The sequence below is a fragment of the Triturus cristatus genome, chromosome 8, assembly GCF_964204655.1.
Source record: "Triturus cristatus chromosome 8, aTriCri1.1, whole genome shotgun sequence".
Classification (NCBI taxonomy): domain Eukaryota; kingdom Metazoa; phylum Chordata; class Amphibia; order Caudata; family Salamandridae; genus Triturus; species Triturus cristatus.
This window is the reverse complement of record NC_140591.1, coordinates 56072809-56094869: the sequence shown is the minus strand read 5'-3', so window position 1 is coordinate 56094869 and position 22061 is coordinate 56072809. Positions and strand designations below refer to the sequence as shown.

General features: G+C 37.5%; 7 non-coding genes across 7 annotated transcripts; all 7 read right to left on the bottom strand.

Annotated features, from left to right (window-relative positions):
• Positions 1 to 4203: 4203 nt before the first annotated feature.
• Positions 4204 to 4276, bottom strand: TRNAF-GAA (transfer RNA phenylalanine (anticodon GAA)). Its single transcript has one exon. It is a non-coding gene; the product is annotated as a tRNA-Phe (tRNA).
• A 5762-nt stretch (positions 4277 to 10038) lies between these two features.
• Positions 10039 to 10111, bottom strand: TRNAF-GAA (transfer RNA phenylalanine (anticodon GAA)). Its single transcript has one exon. It is a non-coding gene; the product is annotated as a tRNA-Phe (tRNA).
• A 1096-nt stretch (positions 10112 to 11207) lies between these two features.
• On the bottom strand, positions 11208 to 11280 carry TRNAF-GAA (transfer RNA phenylalanine (anticodon GAA)). Its single transcript has one exon. It is a non-coding gene; the product is annotated as a tRNA-Phe (tRNA).
• Positions 11281 to 12955: 1675 nt separating this feature from the next.
• Positions 12956 to 13030, bottom strand: TRNAQ-CUG (transfer RNA glutamine (anticodon CUG)). The gene has a single exon. It is a non-coding gene; the product is annotated as a tRNA-Gln (tRNA).
• A 2843-nt stretch (positions 13031 to 15873) lies between these two features.
• TRNAF-GAA (transfer RNA phenylalanine (anticodon GAA)) lies at positions 15874 to 15946 on the bottom strand. The gene has a single exon. It is a non-coding gene; the product is annotated as a tRNA-Phe (tRNA).
• Positions 15947 to 18781: 2835 nt separating this feature from the next.
• On the bottom strand, positions 18782 to 18854 carry TRNAF-GAA (transfer RNA phenylalanine (anticodon GAA)). Its single transcript has one exon. It is a non-coding gene; the product is annotated as a tRNA-Phe (tRNA).
• A 2844-nt stretch (positions 18855 to 21698) lies between these two features.
• Positions 21699 to 21771, bottom strand: TRNAF-GAA (transfer RNA phenylalanine (anticodon GAA)). The gene has a single exon. It is a non-coding gene; the product is annotated as a tRNA-Phe (tRNA).
• Positions 21772 to 22061: the final 290 nt, after the last annotated feature.

The following is a 22061-nucleotide window of genomic DNA, read 5'->3' as shown; positions in this document are numbered from 1 at the left end:
ATTGATCATGTTGTCGATCAGTTGATCAAATATTTTGATAAATAAAGAAAGAAAAACTTGAGCTGATACCAAGAAATATTTTGTGAGAAGCAAGAAACCTCTCAGACTTTTCCGAAACCCAGCATTGAACAAGGGACTTTTAGATTTTCAATCTAACACTCTCCCAACTGAGCTATTTCATCCAGCTGGCCATTTTGGCTTTCTGTTGTATTTTTGATAATTGTTAAAGATAAATGCAGACCCTGGTCATTCTATCTGCATGTGCAGTTATGTGTTAAATTGTCCAATATTATTCAGCAGCTAAATTGGTCTGATGAGTGAATTTCCTTTTTAGGAGCCAAGTTAGTTAGAAGATGTTTGTAAACTATGAATGGACTTATACTCAGACACACAGACCTATATGGCGAGGGTAGGCAAACTAGGTCATCTGACTACTAACAGTTTTGTATAAGGGGAACTCGAGGCTGATGCAGGCAAAGCTTTACTTTCAATTAAAGGAAGAATTGGCAAATAAAGCAGGTAAAGTTGAATACAAGAGAGGTGGAAGCAAGTTTGACAGAAAGACAGAATGTAAAAAATATGTTGAAATGGTTGTCTTATCGATCAGCTTGATAAAAGGTTTTGATCATTATAAACAACGTCAATATGAGTTGACTCCAAATAGCATTTGTGGCATGCAAAGCAGAAGTTCAAAATGTGCCTAAAACCGGGATTGAACCAGGGACCTTTAGATCTTCAGTCTACTGCTCTCCCAACTGAGCTATTTCATCCAGCTGGCAATTTTGGCTTTCTGTTGTATTTTTTATAATTGTTAAAGATAAATGCAGAACCTGGTCACTCTATCGGCATGTGCAGTTATGTGTTAAATTGTCCAGTATTATTCAGTAGCTAAATTGGTCTGATGGGTGAATTTCCTTTTTAGGAGCCAAGTTAGTTAGATGATGTTTGTAAACTATGAATGGACTTATACTCAGAAACACAGACCTATATGGCGAGGGTCGGCAAGCTAGGTCATCTGACTACTAACAGTTTTGTATAAGGGGAACTGGAGGCTGATGCAGGCAAAGCTTTACTTTCAATTAAAGGAAGAATTGGGAAATAAAGGAGGCAAAGTTGAATACAAGAGAGGTGGAAGCAAGTTTGAAAGAAAGACAGAAAGTAAATAATATGTTGAATTAATTGTATTGTCGATTATCTTGATAAAAGGTTTTGATCATTATAAACAAAGTCAATATGAGTTGACTCAAAATAGTCTTTGTGGCATGCAAAGCAGAAGTTCAAAATGTGCCGAAACCCGGGATCAAACCAGGGACCTTTAGATCTTCAGTCTAACACTCTCCCAACTGAGCTATTTCGGCCTGCCAGCAGCTATAGTATTCAGCCTCTTTTTTTGAACAATCCCAGAACAGAGATGCAGAACCTGGATTTTCAATCTGAGGTTAGAGCTGTGTTTTAATGTGTCCTGCATTGTTCAGCAGCTAACTGGTGAAATGGGTGAGTAGCGTTTTTGGGATAAATGTTAGGTCGTTTTTCTTTTAAAACTCTGAGTGGACCAGCACTGTATTACACAGACGTATGTCGCCTGAGTAGGTAAGCTATGTCATCTCAATACTGACAACTTTGTTCAAGGAGAAGTGAAAGCTGATGCAGACAAGAGTTTACTTTGAAAAAAGTATAAAATGGGATAAATTCGTCATCAAAGTTGATGGCAAGAGAGGTGGAAGCAAGTTTAGAAGGAGGACAGAAAGACAACTTTTTGTTGAAGTTATCATGTTGTTGATCAGTTGATAAAATATTTTGAGAAATAAAGAAAAAAAAAATACAGCTGATTTCAAGAAATATTTTGCAAGAATGTAGGATCCCCTCACACTGTGCTGAAAGTCAGGATTGAATCAGGTACCTTAAGCTCTTCAGTCTAACGATCTCCCAACTGAGATATTTCAGCCAACAAGTCCCTGTGGCCTCCTGATGTATTATTAATAATTGTAGACGATACATACAGAACCTGGTCATTCTATTTTCGTTTATAGTAATGTGTTAAAGTGTCCAGTATCATTCAGCAGGTAACTTGGTCTGATGAGTGAATATCCTTTTTAGGGGACAAGGTAGGTAGAATTTCTTTTTTCTAAACTTTGAATTGACTTATACTCTGAAACACAGACCTATATGGCCAGGGTGTACAAGCTATGTCATCTGACTACTGACAGTTTTGTATAAGGGGAATTGGAGGCTGATGCAGGCAAAGCTTTACTTTAAAAGAAAGCAAGAAGTTGCAAATAAATGAGGCATAGTTGAATACAAGAGAGGTGGAAGCAAGTTTGAAAGGAAGACAGAAAGTAAATAATATGTTGAATTGATTGTGTTGTTGATCAGATTGATAAAAGGTTTTGATAAAGAAGAGCGTTGATTTAACTCCAAACAGCTTTTGTGACATGAAAAGCAGAAGTTGAAATTGTGCCGAAACCCGGGATTGAACCAGGGACCTTTATATCTTCAGTCTAACGCTCTCCCAACTGAGCTATTTCGGCCTGCAGGTAGTTTGGGTCTTCATCCTTTCTTTTAAACTTCCCAAGAAAATAGATGCTCAACCTCATGCTAGAGCTATGTTTTAAGATGTCCTGTATCATTCATCAGTTAACGGGTGCAATAGGTAAATAGCATTTTTCGGATCCAGGTTAGGTAGCTTTTTTTTTTACTCTGAATGGACTAGCACCATATTACACAGAGGTATTTGGCCTGAGTAGGTAAGCCATGTCATCTGAATACTGAAATCTGTGTTCAAGGAGAAGTGGAAGCTGATGCAGACAAGAGTTTACTTTACAAAAAAGCATGAAATAGGAAACATTTGTAGTCGAAGCTGAATGCAAGAGAGGTGGAAGCAAATTTAGAAGGAGGACAGAAAGACAATTCTATGTTGAATTGATCATGTTGTCGATCAGTTGATCAAATATTTTGATAAATAAAGAAAGAAAAACTTGAGCTGATACCAAGAAATATTTTGTGAGAAGCAAGAAACCTCTCAGACTTTTCCGAAACCCAGCATTGAACAAGGGACTTTTAGATTTTCAATCTAACACTCTCCCAACTGAGCTATTTCATCCAGCTGGCCATTTTGGCTTTCTGTTGTATTTTTGATAATTGTTAAAGATAAATGCAGACCCTGGTCATTCTATCTGCATGTGCAGTTATGTGTTAAATTGTCCAATATTATTCAGCAGCTAAATTGGTCTGATGGGTGAATTTCCTTTTTAGGAGCCAAGTTAGTTAGAAGATGTTTGTAAACTATGAATGGACTTATACTCAAACACACAGACCTATATGGCGAGGGTAGGCAAACTAGGTCATCTGACTACTAACAGTTTTGTATAAGGGGAACTCGAGGCTGATGCAGGCAAAGCTTTACTTTCAATTAAAGGAAGAATTGGCAAATAAAGCAGGTAAAGTTGAATACAAGAGAGGTGGAAGCAAGTTTGACAGAAAGACAGAATGTAAAAAATATGTTGAAATGGTTGTCTTATCGATCAGCTTGATAAAAGGTTTTGATCATTATAAACAACGTCAATATGAGTTGACTCCAAATAGCATTTGTGGCATGCAAAGCAGAAGTTCAAAATGTGCCTAAACCCGGGATTGAACCAGGGACCTTTAGATCTTCAGTCTACTGCTCTCCCAACTGAGCTATTTCATCCAGCTGGCAATTTTGGCTTTCTGTTGTATTTTTTATAATTGTTAAAGATAAATGCAGAACCTGGTCACTCTATCTGCATGTGCAGTTATGTGTTAAATTGTCCAGTATTATTCAGTAGCTAAATTGGTCTGATGGGTGAATTTCCTTTTTAGGAGCCAAGTTAGTTAGATGATGTTTGTAAACTATGAATGGACTTATACTCAGAAACACAGACCTATATGGCGAGGGTCGGCAAGCTAGGTCATCTGACTACTAACAGTTTTGTATAAGGGGAACTGGAGGCTGATGCAGGCAAAGCTTTACTTTCAATTAAAGGAAGAATTGGGAAATAAAGGTGGCAAAGTTGAATACAAGAGAGGTGGAAGCAAGTTTGAAAGAAAGACAGAAAGTAAATAATATGTTGAATTAATGGTATTGTCGATTATCTTGATAAAAGGTTTTGATCATTATAAACAAAGTCAATATGAGTTGACTCAAAATAGTCTTTGTGGCATGCAAAGCAGAAGTTCAAAATGTGCCGAAACCCGGGATCGAACCAGGGACCTTTAGATCTTCAGTCTAACGCTCTCCCAACTGAGCTATTTCGGCCTGCCAGCAGTTATAGTATTCAGCCTCTTTTTTTGAACAATCCCAGAACAGAGATGCAGAACCTGGATTTTCAATCTGAGGTTAGAGCTGTGTTTTAATGTGTCCTGCATTGTTCAGCAGCTAACTGGTGAAATGGGTGAGTAGCGTTTTTGGGATAAATGTTAGGTCGTTTTTCTTTTAAAACTCTAAGTGGACCAGCACTGTATTACACAGACGTATGTCGCCTGAGTAGGTAAGCTATGTCATCTCAATACTGACAACTTTGTTCAAGGAGAAGTGAAAGCTGATGCAGACAAGAGTTTACTTTGAAAAAAGTATAAAATGGGATAAATTCGTCATCAAAGTTGATGGCAAGAGAGGTGGAAGCAAGTTTAGAAGGAGGACAGAAAGACAACTTTTTGTTGAAGTTATCATGTTGTTAAACAGTTGATAAAATATTTTGAGAAATAAAGAAAAAAAAACTAGAGCTGATTTCAAGAAATATTTTGCAAGAATGTAGGATCCCCTCGCACTGTGCTGAAAGTCAGGATTGAATCAGGTACCTTAAGCTCTTCAGTCTAACGATCTCCCAACTGAGATATTTCAGCCAACAAGTCCCTGTGGCCTCCTGATGTATTATTAATAATTGTAGACGATACATACAGAACCTGGTCATTCTATTTTCGTTTATAGTTATGTGTTAAAGTGTCCAGTATCATTCAGCAGGTAACTTGGTCTGATGAGTGAATATCCTTTTTAGGGGACAAGGTAGGTAGAATTTTTTTTTCTAAACTCTGAATTGACTTATACTCTGAAACACAGACCTATATGGCCAGGGTGTACAAGCTATGTCATCTGACTACTGACAGTTTTGTATAAGGGGAATTGGAGGCTGATGCAGGCAAAGCTTTACTTTAAAATAAAGCAAGAAGTTTCAAATAAATGAGGCATAGTTGAATACAAGAGAGGTGGAAGCAAGTTTGAAAAGAAGACAGAAAGTAAATAATATGTTGAATTGATTGTGTTGTTGATCAGATTGATAAAAGGTTTTGATAAAGAAGAGCGTTGATTTAACTCCAAACAGCTTTTGAGACATGAAAAGCAGAGGTTGAAATTGTGCCGAAACCCGGGATTGAACCAGGGACCTTTATATCTTCAGTCTAACGCTCTCCCAACTGAGCTATTTCGGCCTGCTGGTAGTTTGGGTCTTCATCCTTTCTTTTAAACTTCCCAAGAAAATAGATGCTCAACCTCATGCTAGAGCTATGTTTTAAGATGTCCTGTATCATTCATCAGTTAACGGGTGCAATAGGTAAATAGCATTTTTCGGATCCAGGTTAGGTAGCTTTTTTTTTTACTCTGAATGGACTAGCACCATATTACACAGAGGTATTTGGCCTGAGTAGGTAAGCTATGTCATCTGAATACTGAAATCTGTGTTCAAGGAGAAGTGGAAGCTGATGCAGACAAGAGTTTACTTTACAAAAAAGCATGAAATAGGAAACATTTGTAGTCGAAGCTGAATGCAAGAGAGGTGGAAGCAAATTTAGAAGGAGGACAGAAAGACAATTCTATGTTGAATTGATCATGTTGTCGATCAGTTGATCAAATATTTTGATAAATAAAGAAAGAAAAACTTGAGCTGATACCAAGAAATATTTTGTGAGAAGCAAGAAACCTCTCAGACTTTTCCGAAACCCAGCATTGAACAAGGGACTTTTAGATTTTCAATCTAACACTCTCCCAACTGAGCTATTTCATCCAGCTGGCCATTTTGGCTTTCTGTTGTATTTTTGATAATTGTTAAAGATAAATGCAGACCCTGGTCATTCTATCTGCATGTGCAGTTATGTGTTAAATTGTCCAATATTATTCAGCAGCTAAATTGGTCTGATGAGTGAATTTCCTTTTTAGGAGCCAAGTTAGTTAGAAGATGTTTGTAAACTATGAATGGACTTATACTCAGACACACAGACCTATATGGCGAGGGTAGGCAAACTAGGTCATCTGACTACTAACAGTTTTGTATAAGGGGAACTCGAGGCTGATGCAGGCAAAGCTTTACTTTCAATTAAAGGAAGAATTGGCAAATAAAGCAGGTAAAGTTGAATACAAGAGAGGTGGAAGCAAGTTTGACAGAAAGACAGAATGTAAAAAATATGTTGAAATGGTTGTCTTATCGATCAGCTTGATAAAAGGTTTTGATCATTATAAACAACGTCAATATGAGTTGACTCCAAATAGCATTTGTGGCATGCAAAGCAGAAGTTCAAAATGTGCCTAAAACCGGGATTGAACCAGGGACCTTTAGATCTTCAGTCTACTGCTCTCCCAACTGAGCTATTTCATCCAGCTGGCAATTTTGGCTTTCTGTTGTATTTTTTATAATTGTTAAAGATAAATGCAGAACCTGGTCACTCTATCGGCATGTGCAGTTATGTGTTAAATTGTCCAGTATTATTCAGTAGCTAAATTGGTCTGATGGGTGAATTTCCTTTTTAGGAGCCAAGTTAGTTAGATGATGTTTGTAAACTATGAATGGACTTATACTCAGAAACACAGACCTATATGGCGAGGGTCGGCAAGCTAGGTCATCTGACTACTAACAGTTTTGTATAAGGGGAACTGGAGGCTGATGCAGGCAAAGCTTTACTTTCAATTAAAGGAAGAATTGGGAAATAAAGGAGGCAAAGTTGAATACAAGAGAGGTGGAAGCAAGTTTGAAAGAAAGACAGAAAGTAAATAATATGTTGAATTAATTGTATTGTCGATTATCTTGATAAAAGGTTTTGATCATTATAAACAAAGTCAATATGAGTTGACTCAAAATAGTCTTTGTGGCATGCAAAGCAGAAGTTCAAAATGTGCCGAAACCCGGGATCAAACCAGGGACCTTTAGATCTTCAGTCTAACACTCTCCCAACTGAGCTATTTCGGCCTGCCAGCAGCTATAGTATTCAGCCTCTTTTTTTGAACAATCCCAGAACAGAGATGCAGAACCTGGATTTTCAATCTGAGGTTAGAGCTGTGTTTTAATGTGTCCTGCATTGTTCAGCAGCTAACTGGTGAAATGGGTGAGTAGCGTTTTTGGGATAAATGTTAGGTCGTTTTTCTTTTAAAACTCTGAGTGGACCAGCACTGTATTACACAGACGTATGTCGCCTGAGTAGGTAAGCTATGTCATCTCAATACTGACAACTTTGTTCAAGGAGAAGTGAAAGCTGATGCAGACAAGAGTTTACTTTGAAAAAAGTATAAAATGGGATAAATTCGTCATCAAAGTTGATGGCAAGAGAGGTGGAAGCAAGTTTAGAAGGAGGACAGAAAGACAACTTTTTGTTGAAGTTATCATGTTGTTGATCAGTTGATAAAATATTTTGAGAAATAAAGAAAAAAAAAATACAGCTGATTTCAAGAAATATTTTGCAAGAATGTAGGATCCCCTCACACTGTGCTGAAAGTCAGGATTGAATCAGGTACCTTAAGCTCTTCAGTCTAACGATCTCCCAACTGAGATATTTCAGCCAACAAGTCCCTGTGGCCTCCTGATGTATTATTAATAATTGTAGACGATACATACAGAACCTGGTCATTCTATTTTCGTTTATAGTAATGTGTTAAAGTGTCCAGTATCATTCAGCAGGTAACTTGGTCTGATGAGTGAATATCCTTTTTAGGGGACAAGGTAGGTAGAATTTCTTTTTTCTAAACTTTGAATTGACTTATACTCTGAAACACAGACCTATATGGCCAGGGTGTACAAGCTATGTCATCTGACTACTGACAGTTTTGTATAAGGGGAATTGGAGGCTGATGCAGGCAAAGCTTTACTTTAAAAGAAAGCAAGAAGTTGCAAATAAATGAGGCATAGTTGAATACAAGAGAGGTGGAAGCAAGTTTGAAAGGAAGACAGAAAGTAAATAATATGTTGAATTGATTGTGTTGTTGATCAGATTGATAAAAGGTTTTGATAAAGAAGAGCGTTGATTTAACTCCAAACAGCTTTTGTGACATGAAAAGCAGAAGTTGAAATTGTGCCGAAACCCGGGATTGAACCAGGGACCTTTATATCTTCAGTCTAACGCTCTCCCAACTGAGCTATTTCGGCCTGCAGGTAGTTTGGGTCTTCATCCTTTCTTTTAAACTTCCCAAGAAAATAGATGCTCAACCTCATGCTAGAGCTATGTTTTAAGATGTCCTGTATCATTCATCAGTTAACGGGTGCAATAGGTAAATAGCATTTTTCGGATCCAGGTTAGGTAGCTTTTTTTTTTACTCTGAATGGACTAGCACCATATTACACAGAGGTATTTGGCCTGAGTAGGTAAGCCATGTCATCTGAATACTGAAATCTGTGTTCAAGGAGAAGTGGAAGCTGATGCAGACAAGAGTTTACTTTACAAAAAAGCATGAAATAGGAAACATTTGTAGTCGAAGCTGAATGCAAGAGAGGTGGAAGCAAATTTAGAAGGAGGACAGAAAGACAATTCTATGTTGAATTGATCATGTTGTCGATCAGTTGATCAAATATTTTGATAAATAAAGAAAGAAAAACTTGAGCTGATACCAAGAAATATTTTGTGAGAAGCAAGAAACCTCTCAGACTTTTCCGAAACCCAGCATTGAACAAGGGACTTTTAGATTTTCAATCTAACACTCTCCCAACTGAGCTATTTCATCCAGCTGGCCATTTTGGCTTTCTGTTGTATTTTTGATAATTGTTAAAGATAAATGCAGACCCTGGTCATTCTATCTGCATGTGCAGTTATGTGTTAAATTGTCCAATATTATTCAGCAGCTAAATTGGTCTGATGGGTGAATTTCCTTTTTAGGAGCCAAGTTAGTTAGAAGATGTTTGTAAACTATGAATGGACTTATACTCAGACACACAGACCTATATGGCGAGGGTAGGCAAACTAGGTCATCTGACTACTAACAGTTTTGTATAAGGGGAACTCGAGGCTGATGCAGGCAAAGCTTTACTTTCAATTAAAGGAAGAATTGGCAAATAAAGCAGGTAAAGTTGAATACAAGAGAGGTGGAAGCAAGTTTGACAGAAAGACAGAATGTAAAAAATATGTTGAAATGGTTGTCTTATCGATCAGCTTGATAAAAGGTTTTGATCATTATAAACAACGTCAATATGAGTTGACTCCAAATAGCATTTGTGGCATGCAAAGCAGAAGTTCAAAATGTGCCTAAACCCGGGATTGAACCAGGGACCTTTAGATGTTCAGTCTACTGCTCTCCCAACTGAGCTATTTCATCCAGCTGGCAATTTTGGCTTTCTGTTGTATTTTTTATAATTGTTAAAGATAAATGCAGAACCTGGTCACTCTATCTGCATGTGCAGTTATGTGTTAAATTGTCCAGTATTATTCAGTAGCTAAATTGGTCTGATGGGTGAATTTCCTTTTTCGGAGCCAAGTTAGTTAGATGATGTTTGTAAACTATGAATGGACTTATACTCAGAAACACAGACCTATATGGCGAGGGTCGGCAAGCTAGGTCATCTGACTACTAACAGTTTTGTATAAGGGGAACTGGAGGCTGATGCAGGCAAAGCTTTACTTTCAATTAAAGGAAGAATTGGGAAATAAAGGAGGCAAAGTTGAATACAAGAGAGGTGGAAGCAAGTTTGAAAGAAAGACAGAAAGTAAATAATATGTTGAATTAATTGTATTGTCGATTATCTTGATAAAAGGTTTTGATCATTATAAACAAAGTCAATATGAGTTGACTCAAAATAGTCTTTGTGGCATGCAAAGCAGAAGTTCAAAATGTGCCGAAACCCGGGATCGAACCAGGGACCTTTAGATCTTCAGTCTAACGCTCTCCCAACTGAGCTATTTCGGCCTGCCAGCAGTTATAGTATTCAGCCTCTTTTTTTGAACAATCCCAGAACAGAGATGCAGAACCTGGATTTTCAATCTGAGGTTAGAGCTGTGTTTTAATGTGTCCTGCATTGTTCAGCAGCTAACTGGTGAAATGGGTGAGTAGCGTTTTTGGGATAAATGTTAGGTCGTTTTTCTTTTAAAACTCTAAGTGGACCAGCACTGTATTACACAGACGTATGTCGCCTGAGTAGGTAAGCTATGTCATCTCAATACTGACAACCTTGTTCAAGGAGAAGTGAAAGCTGATGCAGACAAGAGTTTACTTTGAAAAAAGTATAAAATGGGATAAATTCGTCATCAAAGCTGATGGCAAGAGAGGTGGAAGCAAGTTTAGAAGGAGGACAGAAAGACAACTTTTTGTTGAAGTTATCATGTTGTTGATCAGTTGATAAAATATTTTGAGAAATAAAGAAAAAAAAACTAGAGCTGATTTCAAGAAATATTTTGCAAGAATGTAGGATCCCCTCGCACTGTGCTGAAAGTCAGGATTGAATCAGGTACCTTAAGCTCTTCAGTCTAACGATCTCCCAACTGAGATATTTCAGCCAACAAGTCCCTGTGGCCTCCTGATGTATTATTAATAATTGTAGACGATACATACAGAACCTGGTCATTCTATTTTCGTTTATAGTTATGTGTTAAAGTGTCCAGTATCATTCAGCAGGTAACTTGGTCTGATGAGTGAATATCCTTTTTAGGGGACAATGTAGGTAGAATTTTTTTTTCTAAACTCTGAATTGACTTATACTCTGAAACACAGACCTATATGGCCAGGGTGTACAAGCTATGTCATCTGACTACTGACAGTTTTGTATAAGGGGAATTGGAGGCTGATGCAGGCAAAGCTTTACTTTAAAATAAAGCAAGAAGTTTCAAATAAATGAGGCATAGTTGAATACAAGAGAAGTGGAAGCAAGTTTGAAAAGAAGACAGAAAGTAAATAATATGTTGAATTGATTGTGTTGTTCATCAGATTGATAAAAGGTTTTGATAAAGAAGAGCGTTGATTTAACTCCAAACAGCTTTTGAGACATGAAAAGCAGAGGTTGAAATTGTGCCGAAACCCGGGATTGAACCAGGGACCTTTAGATCTTCAGTCTAACGCTCTCCCAACTGAGCTATTTCGGCCTGCTGGTAGTTTGGGTCTTCATCCTTTCTTTTAAACTTCCCAAGAAAATAGATGCTCAACCTCATGCTAGAGCTATGTTTTAAGATGTCCTGTATCATTCATCAGTTAACGGGTGCAATAGGTAAATAGCATTTTTCGGATCCAGGTTAGGTAGCTTTTTTATTTACTCTGAATGGACTAGCACCATATTACACAGAGGTATTTGGCCTGAGTAGGTAAGCTATGTCATCTGAATACTGAAATCTGTGTTCAAGGAGAAGTGGAAGCTGATGCAGACAAGAGTTTACTTTACAAAAAAGCATGAAATAGGAAACATTTGTAGTCGAAGCTGAATGCAAGAGAGGTGGAAGCAAATTTAGAAGGAGGACAGAAAGACAATTCTATGTTGAATTGATCATGTTGTCGATCAGTTGATCAAATATTTTGATGAATAAAGAAAGAAAAACTTGAGCTGATACCAAGAAATATTTTGTGAGAAGCAAGAAACCTCTCAGACTTTTCCGAAACCCAGCATTGAACAAGGGACTTTTAGATTTTCAATCTAACACTCTCCCAACTGAGCTATTTCATCCAGCTTGTCATTTTGGCTTTCTGTTGTATTTTTGATAATTGTTAAAGATAAATGCAGACCCTGGTCATTCTATCTGCATGTGCAGTTATGTGTTAAATTGTCCAATATTATTCAGCAGCTAAATTGGTCTGATGGGTGAATTTCCTTTTTAGGAGCCAAGTTAGTTAGAAGATGTTTGTAAACTATGAATGGACTTATACTCAGACACACAGACCTATATGGCGAGGGTAGGCAAACTAGGTCATCTGACTACTAACAGTTTTGTATAAGGGGAACTCGAGGCTGATGCAGGCAAAGCTTTCCTTTCAATTAAAGGAAGAATTGGCAAATAAAGCAGGTAAAGTTGAATACAAGAGAGGTGGAAGCAAGTTTGACAGAAAGACAGAATGTAAAAAATATGTTGAAATGGTTGTCTTATCGATCAGCTTGATAAAAGGTTTTGATCATTATAAACAACGTCAATATGAGTTGACTCCAAATAGCATTTGTGGCATGCAAAGCAGAAGTTCAAAATGTGCCTAAACCCGGGATTGAACCGGGGACCTTTAGATCTTCAGTCTACTGCTCTCCCAACTGAGCTATTTCATCCAGCTGGCAATTTTGGCTTTCTGTTGTATTTTTTATAATTGTTAAAGATAAATGCAGACCCTGGTCACTCTATCTGCATGTGCAGTTATGTGTTAAATTGTCCAGTATTATTCAGTAGCTAAATTGGTCTGATGGGTGAATTTCCTTTTTAGGAGCCAAGTTAGTTAGATGATGTTTGTAAACTATGAATGGACTTATACTCAGAAACACAGACCTATATGGCGAGGGTCGGCAAGCTAGGTCATCTGACTACTAACAGTTTTGTATAAGGGGAACTGGAGGCTGATGCAGGCAAAGCTTTACTTTCAATTAAAGGAAGAATTGGGAAATAAAGGAGGCAAAGTTGAATACAAGAGAGGTGGAAGCAAGTTTGAAAGAAAGACAGAAAGTAAATAATATGTTGAATTAATTGTATTGTCGATTATCTTGATAAAAGGTTTTGATCATTATAAACAAAGTCAATATGAGTTGACTCAAAATAGTCTTTGTGGCATGCAAAGCAGAAGTTCAAAATGTGCCGAAACCCAGGATCGAACCAGGGACCTTTAGATCTTCAGAATCAAACGCTCTCCCAACTGAGCTATTTCGGCCTGCCAGCAGTTATAGTATTCAGCCTCTTTTTTTGAACAATCCCAGAACAGAGATGCAGAACCTGGATTTTCAATCTGAGGTTAGAGCTGTGTTTTAATGTGTCCTGCATTGTTCAGCAGCTAACTGGTGAAATGGGTGAGTAGCGTTTTTGGGATAAATGTTAGGTCGTTTTTCTTTTAAAACTCTAAGTGGACCAGCACTGTATTACACAGACGTATGTCGCCTGAGTAGGTAAGCTATGTCATCTCAATACTGACAACTTTTTCAAGGAGAAGTGAAAGCTGATGCAGACAAGAGTTTACTTTGAAAAAAGTATAAAATGGGATAAATTCGTCATCAAAGCTGATGGCAAGAGAGGTGGAAGCAAGTTTAGAAGGAGGACAGAAAGACATCTTTTTGTTGAAGTTATCATGTTGTTGATCAGTTGATAAAATATTTTGAGAAATAAAGAAAAAAAAACTAGAGCTGATTTCAAGAAATATTTTGCAAGAATGTAGGATCCCCTCGCACTGTGCTGAAAGTCAGGATTGAATCAGGTACCTTAAGCTCTTCAGTCTAACGATCTCCCAACTGAGATATTTCAGCCAACAAGTCCCTGTGGCCTCCTGATGTATTATTAATAATTGTAGACGATACATACAGAACCTGGTCATTCTATTTTCGTTTATAGTTATGTGTTAAAGTGTCCAGTATCATTCAGCAGGTAACTTGGTCTGATGAGTGAATATCCTTTTTAGGGGACAATGTAGGTAGAATTTTTTTTTCTAAACTCTGAATTGACTTATACTCTGAAACACAGACCTATATGGCCAGGGTGTACAAGCTATGTCATCTGACTACTGACAGTTTTGTATAAGGGGAATTGGAGGCTGATGCAGGCAAAGCTTTACTTTAAAATAAAGCAAGAAGTTTCAAATAAATGAGGCATAGTTGAATACAAGAGAGGTGGAAGCAAGTTTGAAAAGAAGACAGAAAGTAAATAATATGTTGAATTGATTGTGTTGTTGATCAGATTGATAAAAGGTTTTGATAAAGAAGAGCGTTGATTTAACTCCAAACAGCTTTTGAGACATGAAAAGCAGAGGTTGAAATTGTGCCGAAACCCAGGATTGAACCAGGGAACTTTAGATCTTCAGTCTAACGCTCTCCCAACTGAGCTATTTCGGCCTGCTGGTAGTTTGGGTCTTCATCCTTTCTTTTAAACTTCCCAAGAAAATAGATGCTCAACCTCATGCTAGAGCTATGTTTTAAGATGTCCTGTATCATTCATCAGTTAACGGGTGCAATAGGTAAATAGCATTTTTCGGATCCAGGTTAGGTAGCTTTTTTTTTTACTCTGAATGGACTAGCACCATATTACACAGAGGTATTTGGCCTGAGTAGGTAAGCTATGTCATCTGAATACTGAAATCTGTGTTCAAGGAGAAGTGGAAGCTGATGCAGACAAGAGTTTACTTTACAAAAAAGCATGAAATAGGAAACATTTGTAGTCGAAGCTGAATGCAAGAGAGGTGGAAGCAAATTTAGAAGGAGGACAGAAAGACAATTCTATGTTGAATTGATCATGTTGTCGATCAGTTGATCAAATATTTTGATAAATAAAGAAAGAAAAACTTGAGCTGATACCAAGAAATATTTTGCGAGAAGCAAGAAACCTCTCAGACTTTTCCAAAACCCAGCATTGAACAAGGGACTTTTAGATTTTCAATCTAACACTCTCCCAACTGAGCTATTTCATCCAGCTGGCCATTTTGGCTTTCTGTTGTATTTTTGATAATTGTTAAAGATAAATGCAGACCCTGGTCATTCTATCTGCATGTGCAGTTATGTGTTAAATTGTCCAATATTATTCAGCAGCTAAATTGGTCTGATGGGTGAATTTCCTTTTTAGGAGCCAAGTTAGTTAGAAGATGTTTGTAAACTATGAATGGACTTATACTCAGACACACAGACCTATATGGCGAGGGTAGGCAAACTAGGTCATCTGACTACTAACAGTTTTGTATAAGGGGAACTCGAAGCTGATGCAGGCAAAGCTTTACTTTCAATTAAAGGAAGAATTGGCAAATAAAGCAGGTAAAGTTGAATACAAGAGAGGTGGAAGCAAGTTTGACAGAAAGACAGAATGTAAAAAATATGTTGAAATGGTTGTCTTATCGATCAGCTTGATAAAAGGTTTTGATCATTATAAACAACGTCAATATGAGTTGACTCCAAATAGCATTTGTGGCATGCAAAGCAGAAGTTCAAAATGTGCCTAACCCCGGGATTGAACCAGGGACCTTTAGATCTTCAGTCTACTGCTCTCCCAACTGAGCTATTTCATCCAGCTGGCAATTTTGGCTTTCTGTTGTATTTTTTATAATTGTTAAAGATAAATGCAGAACCTGGTCACTCTATCTGCATGTGCAGTTATGTGTTAAATTGTCCAGTATTATTCAGTAGCTAAATTGGTCTGATGGGTGAATTTCCTTTTTAGGAGCCAAGTTAGTTAGAAGATGTTTGTAAACTATGAATGGACTTATACTCAGAAACACAGACCTATATGGCGAGGGTCGGCAAGCTAGGTCATCTGACTACTAACAGTTTTGTATAAGGGGAACTGGAGGCTGATGCAGGCAAAGCTTTACTTTCAATTAAAGGAAGAATTGGGAAATAAAGGAGGCAAAGTTGAATACAAGAGAGGTGGAAGCAAGTTTGAAAGAAAGACAGAAAGTAAATAATATGTTGAATTAATTGTATTGTCGATTATCTTGATAAAAGGTTTTGATCATTATAAACAAAGTCAATATGAGTTGACTCAAAATAGTCTTTGTGGCATGCAAAGCAGAAGTTCAAAATGTGCCGAAACCCGGGATTGAACCAGGGACCTTTAGATCTTCAGTCTAATGCTCTCCCAACTGAGCTATTTCGGCCTGCCAGCAGCTATAGTATTCAGCCTTTTTTTTTTTTAACAATCCCAGAACAGAGATGCAGAACCTGGATTTTCAATCTGAGGTTAGAGCTGTGTTTTAATGTGTCCTGCATTGTTCAGCAGCTAACTGGTGAAATGGGTGAGTAGCGTTTTTGGGATAAATGTTAGGTCGTTTTTCTTTTAAAACTCTAAGTGGACCAGCACTGTATTACACAGACGTATGTCGCCTGAGTAGGTAAGCTATGTCATCTCAATACTGACAACTTTGTTCAAGGAGAAGTGAAAGCTGATGCAGACAAGAGTTTACTTTGAAAAAAGTATAAAATGGGATAAATTCGTCATCAAAGTTGATGGCAAGAGAGGTGGAAGCAAGTTTAGAAGGAGGACAGAAAGACAACTTTTTGTTGAAGTTATCATGTTGTTGAACAGTTGATAAAATATTTTGAGAAATAAAGAAAAAAAAACTAGAGCTGATTTCAAGAAATATTTTGCAAGAATGTAGGATCCCCTCGCACTGTGCTGAAAGTCAGGATTGAATCAGGTACCTTAAGCTCTTCAGTCTAACGATCTCCCAACTGAGATATTTCAGCCAACAAGTCCCTGTGGCCTCCTGATGTATTATTAATAATTGTAGACGATACATACAGAACCTGGTCATTCTATTTTCGTTTATAGTTATGTGTTAAAGTGTCCAGTATCATTCAGCAGGTAACTTGGTCTGATGAGTGAATATCCTTTTTAGGGGACAAGGTAGGTAGAATTTTTTTTTCTAAACTCTGAATTGACTTATACTCTGAAACACAGACCTATATGGCCAGGGTGTACAAGCTATGTCATCTGACTACTGACAGTTTTGTATAAGGGGAATTGGAGGCTGATGCAGGCAAAGCTTTACTTTAAAATAAAGCAAGAAGTTGCAAATAAATTAGGCATAGTTGAATACAAGAGAGGTGGAAGCAAGTTTGAAAGGAAGACAGAAAGTAAATAATATGTTGAATTGATTGTGTTGTTGATCAGATTGATAAAAGGTTTTGATAAAGAAGAGCGTTGATTTAACTCCAAACAGCATTTGTGACATGAAAAGCAGAAGTTGAAATTGTGCCGAAACCCGGGATTGAACCAGGGACCTTTAGATCTTCAGTCTAAAGCTCTCCCAACAGAGCTATTTCGGCCTGCTGGTAGTTTGGGTCTTCATCCTTTCTTTTAAACTTCCCAAGAAAATAGATACTCAACCTCATGCTAGAGCTATGTTTTAAGATGTCCTGTATCATTCATCAGTTAACGGGTGCAATAGGTAAATAGCATTTTTCGGATCCAGGTTAGGTAGCTTTTGTTTTTTACTCTGAATGGACTAGCACCATATTACACAGAGGTATTTGGCCTGAGTAGGTAAGCTATGTCATCTGAATACTGAAATCTGTGTTCAAGGAGAAGTGGAAGCTGATGCAGACAAGAGTTTACTTTACAAAAAAGCATGAAATAGGAAACATTTGTAGTCGAAGCTGAATGCAAGAGAGGTGGAAGCAAATTTAGAAGGAGGACAGAAAGACAATTCTATGTTGAATTGATCATGTTGTCGATCAGTTGATCAAATATTTTGGTAAATAAAGAAAGAAAAACTTGAGCTGATACCAAGAAATATTTTGTGAGAAGCAAGAAACCTCTCAGACTTTTCCGAAACCCAGCATTGAACAAGGGACTTTTAGATTTTCAATCTAACACTCTCCCAACTGAGCTATTTCATCCAGCTGGCCATTTTGGCTTTCTGTTGTATTTTTGATAATTGTTAAAGATAAATGCAGACCCTGGTCATTCTATCTGCATGTGCAGTTATGTGTTAAATTGTCCAATATTATTCAGCAGCTAAATTGGTCTGATGGGTGAATTTCCTTTTTAGGAGCCAAGTTAGTTAGAAGATGTTTGTAAACTATGAATGGACTTATACTCAAACACACAGACCTATATGGCGAGGGTAGGCAAACTAGGTCATCTGACTACTAACAGTTTTGTATAAGGGGAACTCGAGGCTGATGCAGGCAAAGCTTTACTTTCAATTAAAGGAAGAATTGGCAAATAAAGCAGGTAAAGTTGAATACAAGAGAGGTGGAAGCAAGTTTGACAGAAAGACAGAATGTAAAAAATATGTTGAAATGGTTGTCTTATCGATCAGCTTGATAAAAGGTTTTGATCATTATAAACAACGTCAATATGAGTTGACTCCAAATAGCATTTGTGGCATGCAAAGCAGAAGTTCAAAATGTGCCTAAACCCGGGACCTTTAGATCTTCAGTCTACTGCTCTCCCAACTGAGCTATTTCATCCAGCTGGTAATTTTGGCTTTCTGTTGTATTTTTTATAATTGTTAAAGATAAATGCAGAACCTGGTCACTCTATCTGCATGTGCAGTTATGTGTTAAATTGTCCAGTATTATTCAGTAGCTAAATTGGTCTGATGGGTGAATTTCCTTTTTAGGAGCCAAGTTAGTTAGATGATGTTTGTAAACTATGAATGGACTTATACTCAGAAACACAGACCTATATGGCGAGGTTCGGCAAGCTAGGTCATCTGACTACTAACAGTTTTGTATAAGGGGAACTGGAGGCTGATGCAGGCAAAGCTTTACTTTCAATTAAAGGAAGAATTGGGAAATAAAGGTGGCAAAGTTGAATACAAGAGAGGTGGAAGCAAGTTTGAAAGAAAGACAGAAAGTAAATAATATGTTGAATTAATTGTATTGTCGATTATCTTGATAAAAGGTTTTGATCATTATAAACAAAGTCAATATGAGTTGACTCAAAATAGTCTTTGTGGCATGCAAAGCAGAAGTTCAAAATGTGCCGAAACCCGGGATCGAACCAGGGACCTTTAGATCTTCAGTCTAACGCTCTCCCAACTGAGCTATTTCGGCCTGCCAGCAGTTATAGTATTCAGCCTCTTTTTTTGAACAATCCGAGAACAGAGATGCAGAACCTGGATTTTCAATCTGAGGTTAGAGCTGTGTTTTAATGTGTCCTGCATTGTTCAGCAGCTAACTGGTGAAATGGGTGAGTAGCGTTTTTGGGATAAATGTTAGGTCGTTTTTCTTTTAAAACTCTAAGTGGACCAGCACTGTATTACACAGACGTATGTCGCCTGAGTAGGTAAGCTATGTCATCTCAATACTGACAACTTTGTTCAAGGAGAAGTGAAAGCTGATGCAGACAAGAGTTTACTTTGAAAAAAGTATAAAATGGGATAAATTCGTCATCAAAGCTGATGGCAAGAGAGGTGGAAGCAAGTTTAGAAGGAGGACAGAAAGACAACTTTTTGTTGAAGTTATCATGTTGTTGATCAGTTGATAAAATATTTTGAGAAATAAAGAAAAAAAAACTAGAGCTGATTTCAAGAAATATTTTGCAAGAATGTAGGATCCCCTCGCACTGTGCTGAAAGTCAGGATTGAATCAGGTACCTTAAGCTCTTCAGTCTAACGATCTCCCAACTGAGATATTTCAGCCAACAAGTCCCTGTGGCCTCCTGATGTATTATTAATAATTGTAGACGATACATACAGAACCTGGTCATTCTATTTTCGTTTATAGTTATGTGTTAAAGTGTCCAGTATCATTCAGCAGGTAACTTGGTCTGATGAGTGAATATCCTTTTTAGGGGACAATGTAGGTAGAATTTTTTTTTCTAAACTCTGAATTGACTTATACTCTGAAACACAGACCTATATGGCCAGGGTGTACAAGCTATGTCATCTGACTACTGACAGTTTTGTATAAGGGGAATTGGAGGCTGATGCAGGCAAAGCTTTACTTTAAAATAAAGCAAGAAGTTTCAAATAAATGAGGCATAGTTGAATACAAGAGAGGTGGAAGCAAGTTTGAAAAGAAGACAGAAAGTAAATAATATGTTGAATTGATTGTGTTGTTGATCAGATTGATAAAAGGTTTTGATAAAGAAGAGCGTTGATTTAACTCCAAACAGCTTTTGAGACATGAAAAGCAGAGGTTGAAATTGTGCCGAAACCCGGGATTGAACCAGGGACCTTTATATCTTCAGTCTAACGCTCTCCCAACTGAGCTATTTCGGCCTGCTGGTAGTTTGGGTCTTCATCCTTTCTTTTAAACTTCCCAAGAAAATAGATGCTCAACCTCATGCTAGAGCTATGTTTTAAGATGTCCTGTATCATTCATCAGTTAACGGGTGCAATAGGTAAATAGCATTTTTCGGATCCAGGTTAGGTAGCTTTTTTTTTTACTCTGAATGGACTAGCACCATATTACACAGAGGTATTTGGCCTGAGTAGGTAAGCTATGTCATCTGAATACTGAAATCTGTGTTCAAGGAGAAGTGGAAGCTGATGCAGACAAGAGTTTACTTTACAAAAAAGCATGAAATAGGAAACATTTGTAGTCGAAGCTGAATGCAAGAGAGGTGGAAGCAAATTTAGAAGGAGGACAGAAAGACAATTCTATGTTGAATTGATCATGTTGTCGATCAGTTGATCAAATATTTTGATAAATAAAGAAAGAAAAACTTGAGCTGATACCAAGAAATATTTTGTGAGAAGCAAGAAACCTCTCAGACTTTTCCGAAACCCAGCATTGAACTAGGGACTTTTAGATTTTCAATCTAACACTCTCCCAACTGAGCTATTTCATCCAGCTGGCCATTTTGGCTTTCTGTTGTATTTTTGATAATTGTTAAAGATAAATGCAGACCCTGGTCATTCTATCTGCATGTGCAGTTATGTGTTAAATTGTCCAATATTATTCAGCAGCTAAATTGGTCTGATGAGTGAATTTCCTTTTTAGGAGCCAAGTTAGTTAGAAGATGTTTGTAAACTATGAATGGACTTATACTCAGACACACAGACCTATATGGCGAGGGTAGGCAAACTAGGTCATCTGACTACTAACAGTTTTGTATAAGGGGATCTCGAGGCTGATGCAGGCAAAGCTTTACTTTCAATTAAAGGAAGAATTGGCAAATAAAGCAGGTAAAGTTGAATACAAGAGAGGTGGAAGCAAGTTTCACAGAAAGACAGAATGTAAAAAATATGTTGAAATGGTTGTCTTATCGATCAGCTTGATAAAAGGTTTTGATCATTATAAACAACGTCAATATGAGTTGACTCCAAATAGCATTTGTGGCATGCAAAGCAGAAGTTCAAAATGTGCCTAAAACCGGGATTGAACCAGGGACCTTTAGATCTTCAGTCTACTGCTCTCCCAACTGAGCTATTTCATCCAGCTGGCAATTTTGGCTTTCTGTTGTATTTTTTATAATTGTTAAAGATAAATGCAGAACCTGGTCACTCTATCTGCATGTGCAGTTATGTGTTAAATTGTCCAGTATTATTCAGTAGCTAAATTGGTCTGATGGGTGAATTTCCTTTTTAGGAGCCAAGTTAGTTAGATGATGTTTGTAAACTATGAATGGACTTATACTCAGAAACACAGACCTATATGGCGAGGGTCGGCAAGCTAGGTCATCTGACTACTAACAGTTTTGTATAAGGGGAACTGGAGGCTGATGCAGGCAAAGCTTTACTTTCAATTAAAGGAAGAATTGGGAAATAAAGGAGGCAAAGTTGAATACAAGAGAGGTGGAAGCAAGTTTGAAAGAAAGACAGAAAGTAAATAATATGTTGAATTAATTGTATTGTCGATTATCTTGATAAAAGGTTTTGATCATTATAAACAAAGTCAATATGAGTTGACTCAAAATAGTCTTTGTGGCATGCAAAGCAGAAGTTCAAAATGTGCCGAAACCCGGGATCGAACCAGGGACCTTTAGATCTTCAGTCTAACACTCTCCCAACTGAGCTATTTCGGCCTGCCAGCAGCTATAGTATTCAGCCTCTTTTTTTGAACAATCCCAGAACAGAGATGCAGAACCTGGATTTTCAATCTGAGGTTAGAGCTGTGTTTTAATGTGTCCTGCATTGTTCAGCAGCTAACTGGTGAAATGGGTGAGTAGCGTTTTTGGGATAAATGTTAGGTCGTTTTTCTTTTAAAACTCTGAGTGGACCAGCACTGTATTACACAGACGTATGTCGCCTGAGTAGGTAAGCTATGTCATCTCAATACTGACAACTTTGTTCAAGGAGAAGTGAAAGCTGATGC